At 47.9% G+C, this 24,984-nt stretch overlaps 1 protein-coding gene and 1 long non-coding RNA gene across 2 annotated transcripts in view; one reads left to right on the top strand and one right to left on the bottom strand.

Moving 5' to 3' along the window:
• LOC126521378 (cubilin-like) overlaps positions 1-24,984 on the bottom strand; it is a 259,243-nt gene that overhangs the window by 65,634 nt on the left and 168,625 nt on the right. The window lies entirely within an intron of this gene.
• Positions 17,095-24,984, top strand: part of LOC129382261 (uncharacterized) — a 113,738-nt gene continuing 105,848 nt past the window's right edge. The window contains exons 1-2 of the long non-coding RNA XR_008610363.2: positions 17,095-17,192; positions 20,862-21,035. This is a non-coding gene — a long non-coding RNA (uncharacterized lncRNA). The remainder of the gene's footprint in view (positions 17,193-20,861; positions 21,036-24,984) is intronic.

Raw genomic sequence — 24,984 nt, 5'->3', positions numbered from 1 at the left:
GAGTCGCGCAGTGGGGCACTTCGGATTAATTTTGACCATTGTGGGATCTTTAACGTGTCCCCAATGCACTGGACACGGGCGTTTTTGCATTTCGCCCCTATCGAAATGCGGCCGCCGCGGCTGGGGTTTGAACCCGCGACCTCGTGCTTAGCAGCGTACGAGGCCGGGCAAGAGAGAGGAGCAAGATGAGTGACGATGACGACAGAGTGAAGAGGCAAAACGCATAATTACCAGCTTTGCTAACAGCTTAGGGTCCAGACCCGTGATACGGTATAGTAATATCAAGTTCTTCAATAACGTGCTAAATTGGACCGGTTAGTACATGCCTCTAGAAAATGAGTAACATTGCTGAACAACGGGACATGTCTGAGACACGTTCCGTTGTTAGCTACAGAAGATTAAGTTGTAGCTAACAAAGAAGCGCACCGGTTGATGAGAAAGAAGAATGAGGGACTCTACGCGCGCCCTTGTGAAAGCGCGAGTCAAAGAAAAAAACGATTATTTTCATTATACGGCTACTTTTCAGAAATCCAGTGACTTCCGCATAATATTCTCCCACGACTTCATTTTGATAGCGCGCATAAGAGTCGAGCATAATTTTGGCCATGCAAATGACTGTTTTTATACGACGAGCGCGACAGATAACAGTGCAGCTCGTTTGATTCTGATTTTATTCGTCCGAATTGCAGAAAGAAGAAGAAGAAAAAAAACTCATAATGCGCGAAGTTCTGCTTCTGTTTGTGTCTCTGCAGAACGGCGATTTAAATTCGTGTTCTACCCGCGTCGTGTCTTTGTATACCGCGACAAAATCACTTTGACCGGCTGTTCCTCCGTGGCTTAAACGACTCCCGGTGGGCATAATGCATTGACTCCGCTGGGACCTCGGTTCCGTCGCAGTAGTGAATATTCGCATCGTGACGCGTCGGCTGCAAATCTGCGCTGTACCTTCATTTTTTATTCTTTGTTGTTTCGTTTTTACTGTTGTTTTTGCCAATTCCTTTATGTCCTCAATATTTTCATTTCTCTCTTCTTTCGCCTTTCCGCACGCATAAGCGGCAAATGATCTGCACTCCTCAGTAGCGCTAGAGAGGTGTGGGAGATAGAAAAAAAAAGGCACGTGAAGAAAGGAAAGCTCGGTCGCATTGTGAAGAGATGTGGTACAGTGTAAACAAAGCCGTACAGCGCGATATGTAATATTTTCCGGGAGTGCTCAGCTTGAAACGAGGCCTCCGCAGGCGTGCAGTAGAGAACCGCCATAATGGCCGGAGAAAACATCTGTCTCGACCCACTCTTGTATGTAAATACGAAACTATTGCGCTGCCGGAAAGTTGGAGACTGCGCTTGAAAGCTGCAGCTCCTCTATATATCGCACTCTTAAAGCAACTCGCCAATAACAGTGCTGAAAAAGAAAAGAGAAAAACGAGAGCGAGAGGAAAACGAAATTCCACGAAATGTGATACGCGATTTCAAGCTGATGGAAAACAAATGGTGCGTTATGGGGCTGCCATGGTGCGATGCCCCGTTACACGTGCCGTACAGCGCACTAAGAGACACTGGACAACCGGCCACGTTTTGAACAAATTATGTCAGGACAGTGGTCACAACAGACGCATGCGCTAAAGACAGCCAGAGCGCTAGACCTGCCGCGTGCTGCAGGCCTGCAAGATACTCGTGAAAGTGACGTGTGCCGCCTCAAAATTTCGTGCACCCATTTTAGTTTGCTTATATTTACATTTATCTCTTTCAATATTTTTCAACCCCTATTCCCCCATGCAGTGTAGCGAATCGCACTTTTTTTTTCTTAAGCTCCCTGCCTATTTCTCTGCTTCTGTCTCTCTTGCCATACAATACATTCTCCGCATAGTCGTGATTCCAGGGAAGCGTAAGCCTTCACTGAGATTCGAAGTGTTTAGTTGATGGCAAGAGCCGTCTCTTGTACATGCCTTTGCTGCGCTTAATTTATATGCGCATTTATGCAGTGATAACCGGCCTCATATTATGGTTGCACTCTGGCTTCCAGGAGTAAGTCCTCGCCTCTGGCTTGATATGGCGGCGCCCGTTTTTGTTGAGACGGCGCACGGGGAGTGGGGAGTGTGCTGCGGACCGCCAGCTTACCTGCCGCTGACGTAACTTGCGTCGCGCAGGCGGGAGGGCAGCAGTTGCTGTCTACGTCACGAGAAGGGGAAAAGAAAAGAGAGAGAGAAAGGGCCCGAAGTTTGAATTCAGCCGGATTGCGTCGTCCGATTGGTTGTGTTGCGACGCTAATACAAACACGCCAGCGGCAAATTTATCGAGATACAAGTTTCAATTTTCGTGCGAGTTTTTGGGAATTACTGCAGTTCGTGCCCCCCCAAAAAACATGGAAACACTTGGTTGCGAACACAAGCAGCATCGCTTTGCCGAGTGTACAACCGCTAGTACATTCCACTAAATTAATTAGACAAATAAACAACTAAACTCAAACACTCACACAGTCAGTAAATCAATAAGTCGCGCCTGCTACATTAGAATGAGTCTTGTTGCCATGAAATTAAGGAAACACCGAAACAAATCCAACTAACTAACTAACTAACTAACTAACTAACTAACTAACTAACTAACTAACTAACTAACTAACTAACTAACTAACTAACTAACTAACTAACTAACTAACTAACTAACTAACCAACTAACTAACTAACTAACTAACTAACTAACTAACTAACTAACTAACTATGTGACTAACTAGCTGACTAATTAACTAAGTAGCCCGTTAACTAGCTAACTAATTGACTAACCCGTTGACTAGCTAGCTAACTAACTAACTAACTAACTCGAAAGACGACTCAACCGCTGAATCACGCCTGCGACAGCTTGAAATAATCATGCGGCGTGAAAAAAAAGAAAAACGCACACACGAGCCAAGTGACAGAAAACTATAACAGTTTCGCATAAAATAAAGAAGAAATAATCAAGCCGACCGCCAGATCCGCAACGTTCAGATTGCCGGTAGATACGAGGAACCGCAGCGAGGGCGACTGGCCACCCAAGCAATCTCGAGCGCGCTATTATAGCGCCAGCATTTTCTGCCGGCCCATTTCTAAAGAAGCGAGCGTGTTTGTCCCCACTTGCACTGCGATTAAAATGAGTCTCGGCGACTTCCGCTAAGTCGAGCGCGGGAAACAGAAAAAGAGAGAGCAAGGAACGAGAACGAGGTGATTTCCGCCCTCACAGCGTGCCACGGCGAAGCAGATGCGAGAAGCCGTACAGCAAACGAGGGGAGCGCTCGGAAGAAAAGAGCGCCTCCTCTTTTCCACCCCACTTCCAAGGAGGCGCTGAATTTCGAGGCCTTTGGCTTCGGTCTCTGCAGCTTCACGCGGCTTCTCTATCGACCCGTCGCAGCCATGCCCACCTCGGAGCTACCGTATGTAAGCATGTAAGACTGGCACTTGATGTGGAGTCCTTGAGAACGTGCCACATGCCTACGAGGAGCTTTGGCCGCGCAGCAATCAATCACTATAAGACTGTAAGCGAAGGCAGAAATTTCCAAATGTTACAACCAAAATAAACACATTGGTATAGAATCGGTAGGTGGTCGTACAGAAAAAAACCATTTGGCGGAAATGAAACATAGCTTTCAAAAAAAAAAAAAATATTTAATTTCTTCTTGCCTCTTTTCTTCTTTCACAGTGACAGTTCTCACGGGCAATTCGTCGAGTTCGCGTGGATTTTCTCGGAGGTATCCTCACTATCTTTCCTTGGCAGAAGAAAGCTTCAGAAATTTAAAACGAAACCGAAAGCTGACATTCACTCGAAATTAGCACGAAACTACAAAGAAAATCTGTACGTGTTCTTCACAGTTATAACTGCATCCGATGGCACTGCTTTCCTTTCAATGGCACCGCCCACTTTAAAAAAAAAAACATGACAGGGTGGAGGTTTGAAACGAGTCAAGCTTACGGCAACTAGCCGACTCAGCGAACGCTGTGCGTATGTCGGCAAGTATGCCGACTATATGCCTGGAAGAAGCTCTGAAACAGCGTAAATTTTTCGACTGTAAAACGACATATGCGAGAACTAATCGACCCCACCAGAACTGTTAAGTATTCTTTCTTGCTATCATCACCACCTGCCCTGGTGATACGTTGGCGAGTTAACTTCGGTGAAAGCTTCTGGCAAATATTTGAGCTCATAAACGGGAGTGCAGGCCGTGCTGGAGCATGGGCGTTGTACGAGTAGTCACGGTATAGCAGGTCTTCGACATTAGACAAGGCGCGTTCTGCACGTCGACCGGGGGCCGCTGTTGGATGCAACCACACACGTCGACAGCCCGGCGGAAGCATAAAAGAAAGTACGCGCAACGGACGTGAGAATAAAACTAGTGGCAGGCGGAGAACAAGAACATGAGTGAATGAATGAATGAATGAATGGATGTGTGTGCGTTGTTTAGTGGCGCAAAACAAGAACGTGAAAGTAACGAGGACAACAAGCAGTGAAACGCGCAAGAAACGGAAGAAAGTAGGCGTGAACATGAAAGGAAAGCGATGAACGGAAATGTAAAAAGGAAAATCCAATGGTCGACTGGAGCGTAAAACAATACGACGCGCTGCGCGGTGTTCATCCTTCTGATATGCGTTTACTGGATCCAAGCATGTTTTCTCGGTTGCTCCAAGACACGGGCTTTGGGGTGGGCACATTGTGCGCCGTGCGCACATACGTGAATGCATGCCTGCTGGGAAAGCGAGAGATTGCGTAGTGAGGCTTCCAGGCTTTTGTGTGCAACACTGTGCGGAAGTGGCAACTTGCGCACTCAGGATCTGTCTTGTTACTTTTTCCACTCGCGCGTTTCTCGCGTTTTGTGCGCTTTAGATGCAGGCGTAGAAGGAGGCAAGCAGGCGCATGCGCGAAAGCGCGCATGCCTGAATAGAAGCAGGTATACGTTCACATAAATAGAGACACATAAGTGTCTCCATTTCACACATACGTCACACATACATCGACATATAAGCACCGGCAGAGATATATACTGACAGATATGTAGACGCAGAGCACGAGCAAATGTACGCGTACGCGAAAACACACACACACACACACACACACGCACACGCGCACGGACACGCACGCACGCACGCATATATATATATATATATATATATATATATATATATATATATATATATATACGCACACAAACACACGTGCGTGCGCTCACGGCATGGTTTTGTCCTTCCTTCTTTTCGATCGAATGCGCACGTCGGTGGCAGTGGACGCTTGACCAGTTCGGCTTATTGATCCCGGTTGAATGTCCCCGCCGTCGTTCTTTTAGAGCCGCCGGCGACCAGAGCGAGATAAGGAAATAGCCACACGCGCGTGGCCAACGGGAGAGGGAGAAAAGCACCCGGCCGATGCTCCGTTCACTGTCTCAGCGCGCCGGGAACACGCAACGGCTCGAGCGGCAGTTCCCAAAACCCTGTGGCCGGATCGCATTAAGAGGTTCGGTTAGGTTAGGTGTGGTGAAGCCGAAACGAGAAACGGAATCGACAGCTGTCCGGGCTCGCCGCGGGGAAGACACGAAAAAACGACCAAGAGTTACAGCGTAGCTGTAGGAACTCAGCAGCGAGAAGTGAACGTGTTGATCGCGCGGTTGATGCCATCACAGGCACCAAACCACACGCACGCACACACACACACAAAAAAAAAGAAATAAAGAAGAACGAAGAATGAAAGCGTTAACGCCAACTTGGACTTGGTACACAGGGTGAAAGGTTATTCTTTTTGGCTAGCCAAGGCTTGGATCGCCAAGCGCTTTGCGAAAGCAACAAGATGCAGGGAAATCAACTGCTCTCACAGGGCGAAGAAAAAAAGTAAAGCAGCGAGGAGCTGCTAGAGTGGCTTCGGTTATTATGGAGCAGGAGATACGAGTTGAATAATCCACGAGTCGAAGCGAGCACGCAACGCCATGTGTGAATCCGAAACGAGGCTTTTCGACCTTATTGAACAACAACCCGAGTGTTGCGAGTTAGCATTACTGCTACCACTGATCTATTCGCAAATGTCGTACGAACACTACGCTTGTGCTGCCGTTCATGTTATACCTTCGCGGAAGGACGCAGCGAGACAATGCGCGCACTAATTAAACCCTCATAAGAAAGGGAGAGAAAAACAACTTTCTAAGGAATCTTGTTCACTGAACAAGATTCTGAACACTGAACCGATTTGAATAAAATGTGTTGCATTAGACACAGAAAGCTTAAAAATACCGACTGTGATTTCATGTGTGAGGTTACACCGTAAGCGAAAGTATTACTTTCTTTACAATATCTCTCGATAGCGACGAGTGAGAGAACCCGTAGAGAACGCCGCGGGCGTGCGAGCCAATGAGGAAGGATGAAAAAAAGAAAGAAAATAATGTGAACAGCGACCAAATGCGACCCCAGAAAACCAACGCCTTGTGTCCGACGGCGTACGTCATCCAAGGTAAGTCTGTTTTTTCTTCTGCGTCATTTAAAAGCACGACGAGTCTCAACTTATACGAAAATAAGCAGATATAACACGCTGTAATTGATGAAGTTTAAATTGTTTTCAGATCTGAGACGAATAAAGAGTATGCGAGAACCGTCTTAGTTGTGGGGACCGTGGATTAAAATTTGACCAGGCGGCCTCCTCAAGCGGTACCTGTACGGGAGCACACGAACTTTTGCGTAGTCCGCTGCACCGGAGTAGCGGCGAATAATCGAAATCGCCGCGAAATTGCGCTCAGGAACAAAATTTCATCCCCGCCACAATAAAATTTCCCTGAAAACGCAATGTACCGTGGTTGAGAAAAGTTTAGGGTTCTCGGGATTAGCGAAAATATCGTATTTTCCGCGAAACCTGGACACATGGATTCGAATTCAATGCTTCCGTGTGTAGTATTCTCGCTGCCTTCGTATATATTGACACATTAAATTGAGGGGTGTGCGAATATTAGCACTTCCATAAATCGAATGGTCCGTGCTATTGGACTCGTATTATTCGATTCGAGAATTCACAGTTATAAGGTGTCAACCATTCGTTTCTTTCGAATTTATAAGGGGTAAAAACACTTGTCGGAGTCTCGAGGGAGAAAAAGGACTGTTCAGAATTATTCTTCCGCAGGATAGCTGCGACTGTCGCGCAGGGGCAGCAATTACTCAACGAGTGCACGGGCAGATAACTTCCGCTCAACTGTTTCCAGTCGTTCAATAAGAATATGGCTCGCTTTTAGGCCGCATATGCATCAATTTGTTTCGATTTATTATTTGGTCAGCGTTACCATCTTTGTGTGCTTTTAAAACGTTGTGCGTTGCTTTAGTATCACAATTCTCTCCTTGAACGAACGCAACACTGTGCGTGAACAATGGTAACATACTATGCCCTTGTTTTAATAATGTGGTTGCCGTGTTGTACCAAAATATTTACAACAGTTGTTTACAATTTACAAGCTTCTCAGTTATTCGGACGTCTCGTTTCGAATGGTATTACAAACGGGTCCCGATGCATTTATGCCCGATTTCTTCTTTTATTAAACGGACTTCGCGCGAGCTTCGTATATGATGTCGATTTTTTTTTATTGTTTAATAACTCTACACCGGTGGTAATGTTGTAGTCGCTACAGAAATGCGAAAATATTCGTTATCTTAGTCGATGCTCGGGAGTTGTGTTTCTCGAATATTTATATCCGATTAGATTTAGAAGTCTTTTCTGTTCCCAGACGCCTAATTAGGTTATATGCAACACACGTTAACACAGCAGAAATTCACATTTGTCGTGGAACTCGTGTCTCGTAATATCTTGTGGCTGACTGTCACTTAGCGGAACGCGTTTTCTTTACTTTGTGTTCTTTTTTTACAAGAAAGCAGTTCGAAATTATGTGCGACATTGTTTCCACGATGACATCGTCTTCGTATAGAATAAAAAAAAACAAAACAAGGGAGAGCGCCACGCAGAACAGTTTGCCAAGCGCAGTTCTAAGGCTGCCGCTACTGGATGGCGAAAGCTGAAGCGAACGAAGATGTATAGCCGTCGTTTTGCTCGAAGCTTAGCGGTTGAACGCGTAAATTGAACATGGGCGCCGATCGCAAGAACGCGCGACGTCCCAATCCGAGAGTCGGGACCGCCAGCAAAGCGGCGAGACTCATTCCGTCAGAAGAATGTTCCCGTTAACTGCAACCGGGGAACCTCTCGTCATCGCGAGGCCGAAAACACGAAAACGGCGTTTAAAGATCCTCCACGTCCGCGCAGTTTTCTCGAAGCGCGCCTACTAGAAATCGTTGAGAACCTGACACTTGAGAAACGAGGGGGGGGGAGGGGCGCAACATACGGACGCCCTCACCCGCCACTCTACTACGCTGCCATGAAGAGAGCGATGGCGGAGGTGCTTCGCAGAGCCTCAATAATACTGCGCAGTGCTGGATAGGCTACAAAGTTTCACATTCAACATCTCACAGCGCGCGAAAAAAAAGAAGTACATACTAAACATGATGGTGACACGTGATGGGGAGGAGGAGGAGAAGGAGGAGGAGGAGGAGCGTTTCTAGTGTGGGAGAATCTTGCCTTGCAAAAGATGCCGGCAATTGCTCCAGCCCTGTGCCGCTCATCGAGTGCGGTAGGGATTGAAGGTTGCCACAACACGCACAGGGAATACTCTCGCCGAATGCGGAATTCAGCCGGGACGCAACATGGCTGCGCGCCATGCATCTCACTTTGCCACTGCTATAGCCAGCCCGCACACGTCACCATTCACACACGAGTTCTTTATCGCGAAGAAATGTGAGAAGGAGCCTCCCTCGAACCATGCTGTTATCTGTGCGCTGACGAAATCCACCATCTCACGAGTCTTATTACATCAGACGTGAACCGCTCACGTATACTGCCACTGCTCCGCAAGATGGAATCCTCGCCGAAATGATTTAGCCGTTGAAGACATACGGGTGGGCGAACATTCCAAATCCCAGGTCTGAATTGACTACGTCGATCTTTCCACTGTGGTTCTGACCCTTAGAATTTACACTTAAACAGGGCCATGTACGGTATATTCCCCGTGAGTCTTCGCAGGTGTCTGCCCTGCTGTTTTCTTATTACGAATATTGACCAATGCGAGCGCACCACCATTGGGAACATACGCCTGACAAACACTGCTTTCTGCACACGTTCGCGCTTCGACTACAGCTATGATTTGATGTAAGGCCCTTCGTGCCTTGACATTTGTCTGCGTGACGCATTCATATCGACGGAATCTGTGCGAGGCTGTAGTCGACTTGCGCAGGTCAACGTCGCTTGCGTGTTGCGTGGCCCTTTACGAAACGGGCGCACACAATTACGAATTCTGTGTCTGAATGGCCGATGCAGTTTGCAGCTTCCGCGACATTGCGTTCTTCTGCCAAGGCGAACTGCGAGTGGCCTGGCACTAAGAGGACGAAGAGCTACACGTCGGCAGTGTAGTTCGATCGACTGTGGTGCAATCGAAAATGGCCTTTGCTGAAAGCGGCGGTGCCACACACGGAGAGAACACTCCTTCTGGGTTCACGCTGCGCGGCCGAATCGATCGATTTGCTCGTCGCGCTCCGAGTCTCTCTAATCGGGGTGCCTGGACGTGCGTCTTGGCTACACGGCGGGTCGCCCCACGGGTTTATCCGCCTGGCGAAGCGCTGATAGCTGCTCTTCGCAATTCCGGGGGCGCGGCCCCTGTCGGAGAGAGAGCCGAAGATAAGCTCTTGCATCGACGTGACTTTCTCGCTACATTACACGGCTCATCTGGCCACATCTCAGTGTGCGCTATTATTCCAATAGATCGCTCGTTCCGGTAATGTTGCTGCGGCTTTTGGCTTCTGTCCGTTTCACTCACTCACTCACTCACTCACTCACTCACTCACTCACTCACTCACTCACTCACTCACTCACTCACTCACTCACTCACTCACTCACTCACTCACTCACTCACTCACTCACTCACTCACTCACTCACTCACTCACTCACTCACTCACTCACTCACTCACTCACTCACTCACTCACTCACTCACTCACTCACTCACTCACTCACTCACTCACTCACTCACTCACTCACTCACTCACTCACTCACTCACTCACTCACTCACTCACTCACTCACTCACTCACTCACTCACTCACTCACTCACTCACTCACTCACTCACTCACTCACTCACTCACTCACTCACTCACTCACTCACTCACTCACTCACTCACTCACTCACTCACTCACTCACTCACTCACTCACTCACTCACTCACTCACTCACTCACTCACTCACTCACTCACTCACTCACTCACTCACTCACTCACTCACTCACTCACTCACTCACTCACTCACTCACTCACTCACTCACTCACTCACTCACTCACTCACTCACTCACTCACTCACTCACTCACTCACTCACTCACTCACTCACTCACTCACTCACTCACTCACTCACTCACTCACTCACTCACTCACTCACTCACTCACTCACTCACTCACTCACTCACTCACTCACTCACTCACTCACTCACTCACTCACTCACTCACTCACTCACTCACTCACTCACTCACTCACTCACTCACTCACTCACTCACTCACTCACTCACTCACTCACTCACTCACTCACTCACTCACTCACTCACTCACTCACTCACTCACTCACTCACTCACTCACTCACTCACTCACTCACTCACTCACTCACTCACTCACTCACTCACTCACTCACTCACTCACTCACTCACTCACTCACTCACTCACTCACTCACTCACTCACTCACTCACTCACTCACTCACTCACTCACTCACTCACTCACTCACTCACTCACTCACTCACTCACTCACTCACTCACTCACTCACTCACTCACTCACTCACTCACTCACTCACTCACTCACTCACTCACTCACTCACTCACTCACTCACTCACTCACTCACTCACTCACTCACTCACTCACTCACTCACTGCTTTCGTAATGCTGGATGGGCTTTTGCCAATGGCACAATGAAGTAAAACGCCATGCAAACGTGTGCACCGAGGTACTCTGTTGAACAATGACGCAGCGACAACGAGCGCACGACAACAGCGGCTACTCACTGGTCGTCAAAGAGCCACGTTGCGAGTCGCACAATATGTAGAAATGGCGCTAGAGAGAAAGAGCAATGCAAATAACTTTGTAGAATGAGATGGAGGGCGAAACGTTGCAATTGACCTAAGGCCCACTTTACAGAACCTCGCGATTTTACGATGTGAAGTGCTCCGACGCGTTGTTTATAGTGTTAGATTCGTTTCAGATGTTCGCATTTCGAGCGACCACCACTCTTCCGATAGTGGGCGTGCTCTCCAGCTGACACGCCAACACGTACAGTGTCGTCCACTGTTCGGGGAAATACAGACAAAAGTTGAGAATGAAGGCTTACGGAATTAGCTTTTCTCAATAATGTATAACAATGTCAAAGGCTTTATGGGTGACAACTCCCCCCCCCCCCTCCCCCCGTAACTAAGAAGGGATGTTGAAGTTATGTCGTATCGAGTGATTCATCTATGAATAAACAATCCGGCACATCCTACTGCCGCGCTGCCGTTGCTAAGACTCCACACAAGTGCGAAAATTCTCATCAAGTCCGAACACGCAGGAACTGTTTTCGCAGCAGCTGTGACCGAAGTAATTCGCAACACGTGAAACAGATTTACCACGTTGAGACAAGTTTCTTGCTTATGCGTAAGTGTGGTTCCACGGTGGACACAGCGCAAGTACGGGGAAAGAAAAAGGAGGGGGGGGGGGGCGATCTTCAGCACCCTATTGCATGACGGTGCTTGTGTTGTCAGATACCCGTGTCGTCTGCAACTTAGAAAGTAGAGTTCAGAAGTAGCGCGCGCGCGCGTGTACTCGTTGGTAGAAGCGCTGTAAGCTGGCGCGCTACACGGACTAGACTATCAAATTTCACCGTGTTTATAAACCTGCCATCCTGGCATTTCTGATTGGCCCGCAGAACCACAAGGCCTCTGTGATTAGCTCAAAAAGCCAGCGCGGCAAACGTTTCTTTTTTTCTTATTCCAACGTGCGCGTTAACGCTCTAGCTCCGATGCCTTGCCGAGAGAAGAAACCGTGGAAGCGGCACGGTGACCCCTCCCGAAGCCATCGGAAACCCTGGCGCCGACGTTGGTATGTGAGAGCGAAACGAAATGTCCCGGGCTCGACTCGACGACACCGGCGTGCGGCGAACGTCAGCATTCTGGAGCGGCTCGTTTGCACAGCGGCGGCGGCGGCGACGACGCCTTGTTTGCCGATCCCATCAGCCGTGAGTCGATGCTGGCGGACGTCGGCGAAATGCGATGCGCTCGCGTCAAGCTGTACGACAGCTTGAGGCCGCGCGACCGAGGCTTCTTCCTCTTTTTTTTTTCTCTCTCTCGTTTTCGTCGCGTCCAATTGCTCGGATTCCCGAGCTGCGTTTGCCTTTTTTTTTGTTGTTGTTATAACGCGACTCGCCGCTCTCTTTTTGCCGCTTTTTGCGAAGCCCACGCGGCTGCTCCGTGCCCGAGGTTCAGCGCGGTGGCTCTCGGGGGAGTGAACAGCGGCGCATAATCAGCGGCTGCTGGAATTGATTGGCTTTGCTATTCGTTGAGTCTGCTTCGCTTTGCGGCTTGCTTTATTAGTGCTCATGGGTCGTTGGCGCGTTCATCTCTCTTCTTTTGTCGTATAGCCGCGGTGAGCTCGCTTTCCGAAAGAATGCAGAGAAAAAGTTAAGCACTGCAAATGGTGTGGTGAACTGAAGGCTCGGTTTATTAGTTCGTATACAGCACGTTGTGCTTTTCCGGTTGTTTATTTACGTACTCGCTATATAACGAGTTCATTTTTAAAGAGAAACGTCTTAATATAATAGGAGATTCTGTGCTTCTAATTAATTTCTTTTCGGATGATAGTGTTTTATTGAATAGCTTTTTTTAAGTGCGTACTTATTCTGCGAAAACACGTTTGAAGAAAAGTTATTATCTGTACCCATATGTACAGAGTTGTGGTTGCTATGTCTGCTCAAGCTATTGCAAACAGCTTTTCTTTCTCGATCACCCGCACCATTGCCTTTGTTGGTGTTTGCTGCAAATAGATTCAAATTCAATTCACTTAAGATCAGTTGCAAACTACGGTCATAATGAATACACTGTTGTCAGGAGCGCAAATATGCACCATGATTCAGGTATCTAGTAAAACAGGCATATTTCTCGCTGGTGAATGTCTTGGCTGCGGCTAACAGTCTTATCGGGTGCGAGTACCGAACAAATATCACTATCCCTCCCTTGGTTTTGATGAATTACAGAATAGCTACAGGAGTTGAGGTCACTGAGATGTCTGAATCTTCTACAAGAGACGATTGCTATAGCCCCTTGCCGGCGTGCCATACAAACGGTAAGCGATACCCATCGATGGATTCCATCGTCCATTCATCACAACATCAATGAATCAAAATTTCGTCTTTACTTGATCTCTGCAAGCGGAATGTTGACCCCACAATATAATTCAATATGTATTACCGCAATAAAAAAATCACGGGTTCGTTTCATTGCTTTTGGTCGAAATGTGTAATAATACCCTCTCCTGGAGGACCTTTAGGGGTAACGTGAATAAATAAATAAATAAATAAATAAATAAATAAATAAATAAATAAATAAATAAATAAATAAATAAAACGAATCCTCTCCCCCCGTCACACCCCTCCCACGCTTTCCTGCCCATTTGTTGCTGCTCTGGCTAGACTTGAAAATATTTCGCATCCAAAGCGCGCATTGATCATTCGGAGTTGAAGCGTTCCATCGTTCAAATACTCAAAAACAAAAGAAATGTCGTATTACCTAGATCTTGTACATTTAGCAATGAAAGGTACGTAACCGGCCACATATCCTCAAAAACTGGATGACTTAACAATAGCCGGATTTACGTCAACGATGTTCTAAAAAAACGGCTTCATTACTCAAACTGCGGTGCGTTATAGAGCCATTATCTGACAGATTAAATACGTAAGCCTTGGCTTGGCATTGAGAAACCTTTACGTTACTACTCCATACATTCGCACACTGCAACAAATTTTATACATAACCTGTGACAGGACGGGGATTACTGAACCTGCGCCGAACAGGGGTGCTGTAACGAGATGCAGATAAAGGAGCAGCCACTTAGAAAGCCTAGCGACACGACTAAACATGAACAAAATTGCTGCACAAAACCCGCGTTGCCATCGTCATACTGTAGGCACCATACGCTGCTTTTCTTTCTCGTTTTCGTGTTTTTTTTTTTCGTTTTTTGAAGAACGCTTTCAGTTATCTTTTGGAGCTGTCCTGCAGCGCCTGCCGTGCCGGTTCTCCTCCTTGTGCGTCCCATTTTTTTAGCGGATTTTCCTGCCGTTGCAGACCGCGACAAGTGACGTACGGGGTGTGTGTCATAGCATACTTTTCGCCATGAGCGCTTCACCGCGACTCGCAATTCATTCTCGTTTTTTTTTTCTGTTTCATCCCAAGCGTGGTTTCTCCGAAGCGAAAGCAACTTTTCTCGCGTGCACCAAACTTTCTAGAATCCCATTTAGCCTCGAACGGACGGAATGCGGGTTTACTCTGTCAGGTACCCGAGGCGTGATAGCGAGAGAAGCTTTGTCGTTGTTTATTGGATGACGAGATCCCAGGGGGGATGTCATATGGAGGCTCCAGGACGATCTTGCGTAGCTGCGCTGCTTTTTATTGCCGTGTGAAAAGCGGCGAAAACGCGGCATCCACTTCATTTTTGTGCGTGAACACTACTAAAAAAAAAAAAAAGGCGAAGGAAAAGAAAGAGCCAAGAAGAGAAAGGATGACGAGAACCGAGTGGATGCTTTCACCGCAGCGCTCGGCCGCAAAGTAAAGAAAGCGTCGCGTTACCCAGGGAATAAAAGCGATCGAGCTGGCGGCTCGGTACACAACCTCTGAGGCTCATCCCTCAGGGAGCAGCTGCTCCCGGCACGGATAAGCAAACAACGGTGCATGAGACCCGAACACGAGGGGCAGCCAGCGAGGAGGCGTTGTGCAACACTTGTGGTTCATGCATTGTCTCGCTAAAAGCGTGCAGCAGAGCGTATGTCGGTGTCAGTTAAACCGTTGAATACGGCGCCTCTAAGATATCGTAGATCCGACATAAATCTCATTATACTCTCTCAGGTGGCTCAGCGGCTACGGACCTCTGCTGCTTAGCACTAGGTGGTGGGATCAATCCTCGGCCAAGGCGGACGCAATTCCAAAGGCAAGTGAATATAAGAACTGTCGTTGACGTACATTAAAGCAGGCGTTAAAACCTGCTTCAGTCTATGTTTACGAGTTAGAGATGGATCAAAGTCAGTCCAAAGCCTTCCAGTGAGATGCGTTCCATGCGGTTGGAAGTGCAGTGCGATACTACACGTCTGCGGCGTCGAATGCAAAAAGTGAAAACAAAGAAATGAGTGCGTTTGCGACAGGCGTTGCAGAATAGCTTTAAAAGAAAAAAGAAATAGCATTCCGACACCGTCTACTGCTGGCAGCTGCACGCGCGCAAGCGAATTCACAACCGTGAAAATGTGACCGTTCGCCGAAGCAGCAGCGCAAACGGTAGAGAGGTAGCGGTACGTTAAAACATTATTGAGAGCTTTTTCAAAACCGCTGCCACCGGCAGAGTCACTCGAGCGACTCGCGCCCTTCGAATTTCGTCTTCCCCGCATGGCTCTCAACCCGTCTGCGTTTAGGCTTGCTCGTATGACACACGCGATGCGATGGTCGGGAGTCGATGTCGTAGCGTCCAGTTGCGACGAGCGATGTCGTGAGTGTTGCGATATTGACGCTCCTTACTCTTCCCTGTACCCGCCGTGGTTGCTTAGTGGCAGTGGTGTTGGGCTGCTAAGCACGAGGTCGCGGGATCGAATCCCGGCAACGGCGATCGCATTTCGATGGGGGCGAAATGTGAAAACACCCGTGTACTTGGATTTAGGTGCAAGATAAAGAACCCCTGGTGGTGGAAATTATTACGGAGTCCCCCACTACGGCGTGCCTGATAATCTAATCGCGGTTTTGACACGTAAAACCCCTGTTTTCTGTTATTTCACATTTCCTGCAATCGCGCGCTACGCAATACCGCCGTTACGAATAAACTTGAAATTGTGCTATCTTCCGCCGGCGTTTGTTGCCAAGATCATTGGCGCTCGGTAGCTGGGCTCCGGCCGCGCATGCGTGTTCTGGTTTTGGGCGTTTTGTTTCAGTGACACGCAACACTCTCACTTATTGACCCTGCGTCCGAAAAAAAGTATTTGTTCATCCGCATTTCTGCATTACTACTCAGAAAGGCTGCTGTATCTTCTGGCCATGAAGCGCGTTTCCAAAAAAAAAAAAAGCGGCGAGATATAATCATACATTCGCTTAAGGGATATTCACCGCGCTCCACTGGCATCATAGTGACGAGGCTGCTGAAAACGGTGAATAGGATTATTCAAGGATTAATGAAGGAAGGCCGCATTCTTGACGCGTCACGTGGGCGTCGGCCAAGAGCCAGGCGCTCTTGGCCGACGTAGTTGTAGCATAGTAGCTCAGACATAGTAGCTCAGTCGTGTAGAACCCATGTCAGTGTACGACGGAAGCGCGGCAGCTGCTGCATGTAGGCGCCTCCAACGTTACCATACAGCGAAGCCTCAGGAGTGCTGGCCGGCGAAGCGCTATGACTGCGCAAAGGCGCAGTCCTCACTGCTGCGAACAAGGCGTCACGACTGCGATTCGCCAAGGCGCACGTTCCGCGGTCTTTCCAGAACTGAGGCCGAGTGGTATTCTCCGAAGAGTCCACTTTCTCAACCCGTCAATAGGTGAGGGTGTGGACACGATGGAGGTACGGTAGGGACGCTTTATAGGCACACTTTATTCTGTATTTAGGGACGAATTTAATGTATAATTCATGTACCGCTACGAACCAGTCAACAAGAAAGCAATTGCCACCGGCGGACACACTTGCGTGAAACGTGCGGGGCGCGGTATCTTCACTGCATTGTTCGCCCACTTCACAGCGCTACTGCGGCGAAATCATAGATGATGTATTGTTTCCACATGCGACATACTAAAGCTGTTCCACGACGGGAGAGAGATCGGATAGTAGGCGAAGTCGCAAGCCAGGATCCGGTGAGCACAATCGGGAATTGGCGAATTATGACAAATTTCATTGTCGAAGTGTGACGCAACGAGGAGGTGAGCAAAGTTGCTGGCGCTGCATCGGCTCACGACAGCGGTATACATAGGTACGCTGTGGTATTGTTGGTGCGCTGGACGCGCTGATTCATTCGCGCTGTGGTTACCGCCAATTTCGCAGTGGTTGGGCAGTCGTATAAATATATTGCCGGGTCCCTTCTGAGAGGATTGGTGGTGAGCGTGATTAACTTCGCATACGAGCTGCTTCTGACTGAGAAGCGTGATGCATGACAAGCTGCCGAGTTCGTAGGGCTTACTCTATACATACGTAGGTTCGTGCTTAACTAAGCTGCGCTGCACATGTGCAGTGCTCAGTGATTGAAACGAGATACTAGGAGCGCGCTGCTGCCGACGGTTCTTGCGCCAGCGCTGGGCGCTGCGGACACCGCGCTGATTAATTCTGGTACAGAACGAAAGCGAAAGCCTTTTTTGACGTATCTGGTCCCTCAGCGATAACACAGCGCCCTACGATGGCAGAAGAAGCGCGGGCTGCCATGTGGTCCGAGTGTCGCGTTTTTGTTACTGAGCACGGTAGCTGCCTACCTGGCTGCGGCTTAAACGTAGCACGCTCAAAGATGGCATGCAGTTGGGGCGGTAATGGTAGAAAAGTAGTGGCACGCTGCGATTTTCTTCCAATCCCGTGCTAGGTCTTTCTCGTCAGGTCCGTGGCTCTCTGGCCAGCGTAAGGTAGCAAACCGGATATTTTACGTTCTGGTTAACTTTATTGCCATTACCTTTTCTTTCCTTTCTATCTTTGTCTGGTAATTGCATTCCGTGCTCTCTGCGTGAGTATGCGCAGTGACGCCAGCGCAATCACCCGCACGCAGGCGCGGGAAGGCGTCGGTGGAGGCTCGCGCTGCGAACAAAAGCCAAGCCCATCTTTCGGCCAGCCCTGCTCGACGCGCACCAGCTCTGTTTTCTGGGGCGTCTCGGACAGACACCACCCGCCTTCCCCCCTTTCCCCCTTCTTCCACCAGCCCACCGCACACCAGAGAGCGCACCGTGATCGATACCAGCCTGCTAAAGATATCTTTTCCGGATGACAAATTTCCGAAAGGGAATGCCGCTTCGCCGACGCCCCTCGCGGTGCGCGAGCCTTTCGACTCCTCATGTTTCCTCCTCGCCACTCGCCTTCCCCATTTCCCCATTCTCGCCTCGCTCGGCGCGGGACGCGAAGGCGATGCACTCTGCCGCGTCGTGGCGCACATAAACACTATGCTTCTTCTTTCGCCGGCGCGAAATGCCTGCGTCGTTTCCTCCCGCCAATCGGGACAGCTAGGGATGGTGGGTTAGGAAGGCGCGAAAGAAGATGTGGGGGGAAAGGTGGGTGAAAGTAGAGTAGGAGGTAAGTTATATAGAGTGACCAAAGAAAGAGAGATTTGTTTCCGAGTAGGGGGGAAAAATGACTCGACGCGCCAGGCGAAAGGATTGCGCGGAGCCGACCGTCTTCCCTGTTGCGTCACAGAGTGCGCTATATGGGGCACTGGAATTGAGTCCCCTCCGGTCATCCGATGGTGTCGCGGTACCCTTTCCGCCTGCTTTTCTTCGTAGTATCTTGCTTCTTTATTGCTGTATTAGACTAAAAAGCGCGGCGTTGCTCCATATTGTGCTCTGTTTCGGAGGTGGTGATGCGCGGGGCCCGCAATTTTCTGTTCACATAGTGGTGTCACTCAAACGATGAAAATACTGTAATGTTTACAGTCAAGAAAAGAAAATGAATCGTGGTACGTAATATGGCGTGAAATAGAGATTTATTGCGTGAAAAATTGGGTCTATTGAAATTCTAGTCTATCTATGACACATGTCAGAAAAAAATGGGGAAGAATATAAAAACGACGTTAGCATTATCACAGGCATTACAACTGAGAGCACGAAAGTCCCGGCATTGTGGCAGGCCACGTTTTTAGGTTTTTCTGACAATCAACGCTTGTCTCCAGAATGCCTCCCGTTCCTATAGCTTCTGAGTAGGAAAGAAACATTACGTTTCAACAATCCCCTATTTAGCATGACTAATGATTACGACGCTGCTACCTTATGTCAGTTATGCATACTATCCCGCTCAGTATGAGCTACAACGCGCGGCTGCTTTGCCACACACTTCCGCGTTGTAGCTCAAACTGAGCACGACAGTACTTTCCTCTTCCAAAACTTTATTTATTCAATTATTATTTCATCTACTCGTTCTTAAAATTTTCTTTTACGCTAGAAAAGCTGTAATTAAAAATACAAGAGAGAAGCATCAGTTGAACTTTCCCCAAATACGACTTGTAAAACGTAAGCACGCTGCCTTTCTTTTCTGGGGAGGGGGGGGGGAGGGGAGGAGGAGGGGGAGTATCATTTTATCTGAGTGAACATCTCAAGCAAATGGACGCTAGGTGTGCTTCTCAATCAGAAACTGACACGATTTCTGTCCGAGTTGGCTAACAATTCCTTAGATGTGACGTCATCACTCTATGTTCACCAGCCTCTATGACTGCTGTGACTGAATGAGAGATGAACCTTTTGTGTGCGTAACTTCTTTCTTTCTTCTCCTCTTTCAATCCTCTTTCCTCCTTCCTCAGTGCAGGGTAACCAACTAGGTCTAGCCTGGTTAACCTCCCTTCCTTTCCCTTATGACGTCTCTCTGCCTCTCTAGAGTGTTAATCTTACAAAAGCTGTTAGCGTATTGTCCGCGCTCACGCGAACGCAATGCGCCAGCAAGACAACGTTATTCACAAATGCGGAATCCATGTAAACGCGCTGAATGAATGGCTAATGTGGGCATCACCGTGTTCAGATACGATATGCTAGCTGTCGGTTGCAATTGGTTCTTCTGTTTACACAAACTGGGTGCAGCTTCACTATATTTAAGGAAACCTTCACTATCAATAAGTAAACTCTACATGTACAGCAAGTGACTGCGCATGGCAGTATAATATGAAAAGCGTTTTAACAGTTTAATGCTTGTAATAGACCTATTTTAGGCGACGCGTTCAGGAAGGCTTGCAATAAATGTTATGGTGACTTTACTTGCAAAACAGAGTTATACTCTGCGTCGGAACAGGTTCGTGAAACCTATTGTCTGATGCCTCATGTGTGTCACATGTGCCTCCGAGCATTGTGATGATGCAAACGTTTACTTGCCATACCAAGTTACATTTAGTGTTTCTGTTGGTATGTGTCGTTTTGCTTGAAAGCTCTTGCGTGTCATACGTCTTCTCAAGCGAAAAAAAAAAGAAAAGTAAGCAGTTCACCCAAATTTAAGAGGCCACAGTTATAGTTCGCCTCGTGCATGATAGATGGTGCCACGAAACCGCGCCATAGCACAAGCAGAAGCTTCACCAAAGTGCATGTGTTTGCGCCTTGCAAGGACAATTTCGCCAACTCGCACCTGAAGCTACGATGGATGAGTCAGAGCAGCTGCGTTAGCGGCACGCTGTTCAAAACAAACCTGTGCTTTCTATTGTAATAGAGTGTAAAACTGGGCGAGTAGGCTGATCTCCATAATAAGAACAGCGCAAGAGGAACGGCAACACAAGACATATAAGCACACAGGACAGGCGCTATTGCAAGTTTTTTCAGACGCCGTTTTATGCGAACAGACCAAAATGTTTTTTTCTTCTTTCATTTAATGCGCCATACACTCAAACAGTGAATGTGCTCACTTGTGTACTTTTTCTTTTTCGGCAGGTGTGCCGCACGTAATAACGGCATAACCCTTACCGGCACCCATTACATAAATTGGATGCGTCGGAAAGCGCTCACGTCGAAGAGAATCGACGTGACAGAGTCGCTCAAGAACTCTCGTGTCAACGAGAGTCGTCACGACACTGTGGACTCGCGTGCAAAATCCTGCGCCTGATGGTGTGTCCTGCGAACTCATTCTTACTTACTCGTTCTTACTCATTCTTGACCCGCCGTGGTTGCTCAGTGGCTATGGTGTTGGGCTGCTGAGCACGAGGTCGCGGGATCGAATCCCGGCCCCGGCGGCCGCATTTCGATGGGGGCGAAATGCGAAAACACCCGTGTGCTTAGATTTAGGTGCACGTTAAAGAACCCCAGGTGGTCAAAATTTCCGGAGTCCTCCACTACGGCGTGCCTCATAATCAGAAAGTGGTTTTGGCACGTAAAACCCCAAATATTATTATTATTATTATTACTCATTCTTACTCGTTTGAGCGCTCGACATCTGCGATCGAATGACGGAATAACGAGTGGAATCACATCTTTGCGAGAAAATAGTAGCCCTTCGTTTGACTTGATTCATTTCTTGAATGACCATATCAAATCACCAGAGTCTGTTGCGCAGAGTTTTACAAGTTCTTTTACAGATGGTATGTTGAATGGCAACTCAGTTATTGCTGTATAGCGAGAGAGAATTACTCGTAGAAAAGAAGGAGAGAAAACGTAGTAGAAGCTAGGAAGAGAGCGGCTGACATCCCTGCTACAGTTTCTTTTTATAGTTATTTATTTACATGTAGATCCTTTTGTAATATACATGAAGATGAATGACTTAATTGGGCAACGTAATCAGCATTCCAGGCGCCTTACTAGCTCAAGGGTTGTCTCGAATAACACCTCATGCATGCTTCACGACAAGCGGTCTATGCTGCGCGACATCCTTCAAGTGTGCTCTTTGGTTTAATTGCCTTGATGCGATGGAAAGCAATCGTCGCGGTCGAGTGACTGATGTTAGCTTTGGCTGTCGGCTGTGAAGCGCTGAAGGATGTAAGCTTGTACAGAAGGCTGTACCGTGCCAAGGCGGGATGACTTGTTTTATGTATGTACGTACGTATGTATGTATGTATGTATGTATGTATGTATGTATGTATGTATGTATGTATGTATGTATGTATGTATGTATGTATGTATGTATGTATGTATGTATGTATGTATGTATGTATGTATGTATGTACGTACGTACGTACGTACGTACGTACGTACGTACGTATGTATGTATGTATGTATGTATGTATGTATGTATGTATGTATGTATGTATGTATGTATGTATGTATGTATGTATGTATGTATGTATGTATGTATGTATGTATGTCCGCGCTTAACCATCTTCCCGCCAGTTTCGGTCACTTTAGTCCATGGTCAAGTGGGTAGAGAATCGGGCTGCTATGCCTAGGGAGCAGGGTTCAAAAATCAACCATCGAACGAACTTCGGTCACTGGGTATAGAACACTGTTTTGAAATGAAGATCGTTGATGCCAACTTGGGTCAGTGGGTGTGTGCCACTGTGTTTGTGGCGCTCCTCGTGAGATGAAAAAAAAAAAGAACCTTCAGGGCCTGTCGTGCTAGTGAGTTTCTTCGTGGGCAGTATAGGGTCGGCTGCTCGGTTTCGAGTCGATCGGTGCATTGGGCCGATGTGCTGCAGACTGCGGCGGGACGCCCCAGCTTGCGTGCACTCCATCACATCACCGCGATATTCGAAACCGTCTGTCTTGTACGCGATAAGCTTAAATATAACCAAGCATGCGCAGCCCAAACGGTGGCACAGTCGCGTGGACAGGCCATACATTTGCCTTCATGCGGCCCCTGTTTGGTTCTCGGGCAACACAAGGGGGACCTTAAGGCACTAGGACATCTTCGTGGGCTGTTTGGTACCTTCCTGATGTCACGACTGACGGCGCGAATGAACATGAACCACACAAGGAAACAAGGACTGCGCTCGTCCGGTCCAACTTTCACTGTGTGATTTGTGTTTAGTTGTGCAGTCAACCATTTCTAACTAAATTATGAGACGGTCATTCTAGACAAAGATCCTTCAAAGTTGAAATATATATATTTTTTAATTTTCGTAGCCATTGTCTTATTTGGTGAAGAAGTTACGAACAACTTGTAGAGCTTCAGACATAACAAGAATAACGTGGGACTTTATTCACGCTAGAAGTAACAGGTAGGAAGTTAATTTCAATATTTCTCGAGACCTGTGAACAAAAGAGACATAAATACAACGAAGTAACATGATGCGCTTCGCGATCTGTCATACGGTACGAGTCCAGCCAAAAACGGCGCGAGAGAATTACGGCAGTCGAGAAGGCGCCGAAATAAGCGTGGACTCGAACCCTGTTATATTGAGCCGAAAAAAAGAAAATACTAGAGAGATATAACAACGGGTCGACGCTTGGCCAACGTCACGACTCGTTAAACCGTCGGTTTAACGAGTCGTGACATTTTAATAAAGTTATTCCTATCCTATCCTAACACCTGTTTGCGTTAGTGCATGTACGTGAGCTACACAACGTGATCATAAGTTTCACCGAAAAAATGACTAACTTCGAGTTGGCGCTGCAGGCCTATTCACTTAACGTCCTCTATCACCGCCTGAATAAATCCGCACAGGCAGAAGAGAAAGTCCGTTCTCGTAATGTGTTACGTGGCGCTTTTATCTTTGTGCCGCAGTTGAGATGGAAGCCATAGAGGGAAAAAGAAAGAAAGAAAGAAAGAAAGAAAGAAAGAAAGAAAGAAAGAAAGAAAGCCAAGTGGAGGAGACGAGAGCCCTAGTTGGCTGAGTGTGGAACTGGCGGTCGATAAACTGCTAGGCGGCGCTCGCGTAGCGTTCACTATTGTGCGGATCCCCAATTAGCAGTTGCGCGACGTGGTTCCTACTTGCTGGCTTTCTGTCTCCCCCTCTCGCTCTTTTGCTAGTGTGCCTTCGGAACGGCGGCGAGGTTTCTTTCGGACCACGTGTTCGCGGGCGGGAGGCCTTAATTACGGAGGGGGTACTCCGGCGCGCACGCAGTTCGGCGCGTAATAAATAGCTCGCCGGCAAAACCAGTGCAGCGCGATAAAAAAAAAAAAAAAAGAAAGACGAGAGAGAGGGAGAGAGCATATTGGCGGTCGTGTTCCGCAGCCAACCGACGGCGGTTTTGTAGGCTCCGTGGGAGCTTAGCTCGTTTGCTAATGAGTGAATTGTACACGCGTGACAAGATGGCGATGTAGTAAAGCGAGACAAGAATAATTAATCGCTAGTTCCTCCTCGAGAGCGCGTTCAGCGGGAGGCGGCTTCGCTCTCTGGGAACAACGCCCACGCGGACGACAGTTTCTCGCAACGGTTTAAGCTGCGGGCGAACGCCGGACGGTGCGCCGAGGGTGGATTCAGCGTAACGTGTATCTACGCAATAAAACATTTTCACATACTTACGAATCGGGACGTTAGTCATTCCATAGATCAAAAACACCCATAAAAATGCTTTTGGACCTCTGTATATTCCCAAGGGTGCTGTTTGTACCGTGGCTAACACACTACTCGTAAGGCTGTTAATAAACGTTACCATCTACTCTTGTCCAACGGCTTGAACTTGGAAGCGAAATAACAATTTGAACAGGCATTCTTAGCGTGCCGTCTTGTTGCATTTGAGGTATATACGTAGCACAAGTTAAGGTGCCATAAGGTGTTCAGCTCTGTCAGGGCAGCTGTAATCGGAGGTCTGGCAAAACCAGATGTGCTGTGGCATCTATAAGCTGATGACTATTATGGTTATGGGTGACGATGATTATATTCGTTAGGTACTGTTCTTGTAATTTTAATCCGTATGGGAAGAGATGCTATAGCTCGCAGTTGTCAAATATAACGCGGGGAAAATTCTACTCGAACTAGGTCGGAAGCAGTCGAGAGTAGAAGGATAAATTGTCCTCCGTCTGCCAATATCCGGTGAGCAAGCGTAATAACTCTGAGGCTCGCTCTTCAAATCAGTGCGAGCCTGCGAAATTTGATATAACGTCGCCTCCAAAGATTATATTTCTTTCGGAATACTCCTCCGCAAGTACGTCCTGGTCTGTCAGACAAAAGAAACTTTATGA

Source organism: Dermacentor andersoni, chromosome 6, assembly GCF_023375885.2.
Source record: "Dermacentor andersoni chromosome 6, qqDerAnde1_hic_scaffold, whole genome shotgun sequence".
Classification (NCBI taxonomy): Eukaryota; Metazoa; Arthropoda; class Arachnida; order Ixodida; family Ixodidae; genus Dermacentor; species Dermacentor andersoni.
This window is presented reverse-complemented; position numbering and strand designations above follow the sequence as displayed.